At 31.9% G+C, this 4,960-nt stretch overlaps 1 pseudogene; it reads right to left on the reverse strand.

Moving 5' to 3' along the window:
• Window positions 1-1,934: 1,934 nt before the first annotated feature.
• On the reverse strand, window positions 1,935-4,206 carry LOC136213391 (exopolygalacturonase-like; annotated as a pseudogene).
• Between the last annotated feature and the right edge of the window lie 754 nt (window positions 4,207-4,960).

Raw genomic sequence — 4,960 nt, forward strand, 5'->3', positions numbered from 1 at the left:
GTTCCTTCTTAAGGCCACTTTAATTCATAGGTTCAGAAAATAGGACCCGTAAGTTCCGTGGCTTGTCAATTCCTACGGTTTCCGGTTTGCCAATTTCGGTAAGGCAACACCTATATGAATCCTAATTTAATTCGGAGTTCGTAATCAACCTACACAGTAATCAATTATGAGAATCAAAGCAAGAAATAAACATTAACAAGTATAGTGAAACTGAAAACCGTAAACCATATATTATAACTGTGAAGAATGTAAAACGAAATACAACCAAGTCTAGCATATAGGAAGAGTACAAACTAATTAACAAGTAAAAAGGGAAGAAGAATCAGCTCTTTGAACTAGCTAACCAGACTCAAGGCCGTCGCTTCGGACTTGGAGGTGGAACTCTCGAGCTTGGGGAATGCGGATGGAACATAACTTCGACAGAGTAAGGAGAGGATTACACAAGCTCTCAAGGTGTAAGGAACTTTATTACATGGAAATTTAATTTCTAATTGAGTGGTAAAACTTCTATTTATGCAAAAAAATCAAGCTCCGGTCATAATTGTAATTACATTAAGTAAGAAGACTTTGAATGTGGAAAGAAGACTTTGAATTTGAAGGAAGACTTTGAATGTGTGTAAAGGTGGTAAGAAGACTTCGAATTTGATGTAGAAGATGGGCCCCACACGAAATAATGAAGCATATGATGCTTCATTATTTGCTTATTTCTCCCTTGCAGATTTCACACCCGTGAAAAATTTCCTAGGCTTCAATATGTTTATCAACGTAGATTAATTATTTGAGTCTGTTACACTTTCAACAGATGACCACTGAGCTCTCTAAGGCTCAGAATTCTATCACGTCTTCATCTGAGTGCACAATTGAACAAGTTGCTGAAGACGTCCGGTTACTCAGCATCAACCGTGAGTCGATAGAGACAGAAGAAAAGAAGACCTATGCCATCTATAAATTTTCCAAAGATATCTATGGGCATGTCAAATATCAAACCCAGCAACGTCATATTTACGATGCCTCCATGCTGAAATTACACTATCAATCCTTTGCCAAGATTACTGACTCCATCACTTGGCTAGGAAAGGCACTCGAGTTCATGCTTAGCTGCATGGGTGTAATTGGCAGTGTTCCAGCATCAAATATGGACGGCGGATTGAAGGTCTTCAAAGTCCTAAAGGAAAGTATGAGTAGTCTTCAAATGTTTTCATCTCGACTCTCTCATGCTGTTACAGCTTGTCAGTTTCTTGCTCCCGCTCCTGGACCGAGTTCTGATGCTGGCAAAAAGGGGGAGAAAGAACAGAAGGAAAAGGGTAAGCAAACGGAAGAACAAGGAACTCAACAACAAACGATTAACTCCTCTCCCACTGCCCCAAAACCACCTTAGCAACAAGGAACCACACAACACTAACAAAAATCCAAACAAGTTCAATTCAACACAAAGTATATAGACCTTTTAGTCTAGCGACTTAGCTCTTCTAGCTTTCTGTGCTGAATCATATCTTTTGTTGTGCCTACTTGTCTAGTATGTTATATACATGAGAACTTATCTTTCACATATCAAATGTTGACTCAATACTCCGTCTATATTTTATAGCTTATATCTCTAAATGCCATGTTGAACTTATATTGATCATTCTTATAATGTCTATCACTTTAAAAATCATTGAAAAAATCTTAATTAAAAAATTACTAACAGAAAACCAACATGATATTAGTAGGTTAATAGTTTAATAATAGATTTATGGTCAAACTTTTGATTTGTCCAGGTTAAAATGTTAATCCAAAAAGGACATAAAGTTTTTCAAGCCATAGTAACAGCATTACCTAATTCAGTAATGTATAAATAGATCTAATTCACTTATGAACAAATGAAAATAAAATGTTTTATTAAGATACAATTGTAGATATATTTACATCATAAGAATCTTAGAAAGCCCTAATCCTAAGAGAGATATATACAAGTCTCTTTAATTTTAATATCCGGCTGGTAAGACAGTCCCTGTAAATTTGGGTTTGATATTGACACATTCTGCTATTGCACGACTCGGTGTTTTACCAACGTATCGTAGATTAATGCCACCTAAGTCCACTTCTTCACATGGATATTGTTTGCTACAAATTAGTTGAATAGCTTTAGGAGTAAAAGAAGTGCCTCTTATATTTTTAAAGGAAATTTTTGAGAGCTTGACATTGGATTGAGTCTGGCAAAATCATCAAAAAAACACATAAAAAGTTAAATGTTATGAAATAATACAATAAAATTTGTATTAGAAGTATTGTGGTTAAAAAGAAAATTATTCTTATTTTATTTGAGTAAGTTGTTATACTCTTAATACTTATTAAGGGTGCAACAATACTTTCTTTCTTTTTTCTCTTAATAGATATGATTATAATTATAATTACCTGTTTATTGCAATGATTGCTAGGGCAATACATTTGATCAATGAGGATAGGATTGGAGACATTGTTCATGGTAATATCTTCAAACACCATATTAGATGCAATGCTTTTATACATTCCTGGCCAAGTTTTGATCCTAACACCATTATCTGCATTATTGATAACGCATCTCTTAATTGATACCCCGCTCACAGGTTCTTCATTCTGATACTTCCCTAAACTTCCAATACTAATGCCATGTCCAGGTCCACATGATACGTCAACAATGTTAATTCTTGAGCTACCATCCCCGATTGAAATACAATCATCGCCGGTACCAATTTTAGTACTCTCAATGTTTATTCCTTCAGAACGTCCCATATGAATTCCATCGGTATTAGGACTCATTGCGGGTGCTTGTATTATAACGCGTCTGATAGTTATGTTACGACACTCTAATAGATTGAAATGGAAATTCTTACTATCCATGGATTTTATGTTCTCCACTATGCCATTCTCAACGTAATCCAGCCTAAGATTCTGAAAAGAAAAAATATTTTTAGAAATACTTATAATGATTTTAGTTACGTTATTGTTAAAAAAATTATCAATATAAAAATAAGAAAAAGAAGAGGAAAAAATCATACCATGGGAAGATTCTTGCAATTAGGGTTCTTTTGACAAACGTTGTGTTGCCATGCACGAGATCCATCACCATTTAATATGCCACCTCCTGTAATTTTGACATTATTAACATGACTCACCCTAATCCAATAGTCTCATGTATGAGCTGCAAGGCTATTTGGTGCTTTTAGATTTCCTTTAATAACAAGAACTATTGGAGCTTTGCAAGGACCATTCAAAGATATTTCCCCTAATAAATAATTCCCATTCGGAATAAGAATTTCGCTATATGATGGGCTTCCACAAGCTTCTTTCCAAGCATTCAACAATGCCTATAAATAAAGTTATCAATCAATTATTTGAATTTATCAAAGTATATGCTTTTATTGTATAGTATAAACAAAGTTAAACATAGCAAATTCCAACAATGTCTTCATAAAATGATATATTGTCCTTCTATTAGTTTTTTTTTTAAATCCTGATTTTTTTTTTGTCAAAATTGAAAAAATTACACACTCAAAATATCATTCATGAACCTTTTTAATACTAATAGAAACAAGAGAAAATTCAAAAGGCTTGTTTATCTTCTTCGGTAAAAGAATTACTCAAGAAAGGATGATCTTCACATATTACGTATCAAACTGATTTGAAATTCTAGACAATTCGATAGGATCCTACGTGGACATCAAATTTTAAGGTTTCAATTTTTTTACTTTTTAATGTGTAACAATCATGTTACTTCATTTTTAATAAAGTACTAATTACTTTGCAAATAATTACTGTCGGATGGTTCCGATAATAATGACAAAGTCACATTGCTCTATAAAAATAAAGACAAGTTTATAAGTAAATAAAAATTGTAACATATTTTTGGAGAAATAATTAAGAAAAACTATAACTTAATATACATACTATAAGGATAATTAATATCTATAAATCATACTTACCAAAAACAAATATCTATAAATCATAAAGCGCAAATGAAAAAAAAGTTATATATATATCATTTTAATTAGTTTGATGGAAGATTTTAGTTGAAATAAAGATAATATTGATGTATAAACACAAATTAATAACCTGATTGATATTTGAGGTTTGGCTAGCTTTACCACCATATTTTGTAATATCGAAGATAGCTGCCTCTACAATTGAACCTAACAATAATAAGAAGGGAATTGTAAAATAATTGATGATTGGACTCATCTTTAATGATTTTCCAATTCCCTTAATTTTCTACTTACTCTACTAGATATATTTATACTTGTAATTTATCATTCAATTTGCGGTAATTTCTATAAGCATGCTATTTTTTATAATTTTAGTCGTTTATTGTTTAGAATTAATGGTAAGATTTTAGTTAAGAACAAGTCAAGCATGTTTGTTTTAATTTTCTACCAATTTTCTGTTTTCATTTCCTTCATATATATCATTCGTGGAATGTATGTCTAAATTAAGATTCATTTCCTAATAATTTTATAATATTTTATTATAATTATTTCATTATATTATTTTTACCATCTTTTTTAAGAATTAGTTATTATTCGATTTGAGGAAATAAATAGAAGAGTTTGACTAATTTAAATCTAACTTTGATATCAGGGTTGTGTGGCTTGTCACTTGGCTCGATAAATGCTCAATCGTGTTCAGCTCGATTTTCAAAACGAACCGAACTAGAGCATGACAAAGTTCAGCTCAAAACTTCGAAAGCAGATTTGATTACATGTTCATAAATAAGTTCATAAATAAGTTCGATTATAATGTTCATAAAAGACTCAAGAGCAAACTAGGTTCGATTATATTTTTTAATAATATCATAATTATTATTTTAAAAAGAGGGAGATAATAAAGAACATGTCCTTATGGTCGTGGTCGTTAACCTACCTCGGGCTACACCGTAATCCTCTTCTATCGATAAACCGATGGGAATCACCTATTCTTTCCTAAAAGCCACGAACCTTACCCT

This window comes from Euphorbia lathyris, chromosome 1, assembly GCF_963576675.1.
Source record: "Euphorbia lathyris chromosome 1, ddEupLath1.1, whole genome shotgun sequence".
Taxonomy (NCBI): Eukaryota; Viridiplantae; Streptophyta; class Magnoliopsida; order Malpighiales; family Euphorbiaceae; genus Euphorbia; species Euphorbia lathyris.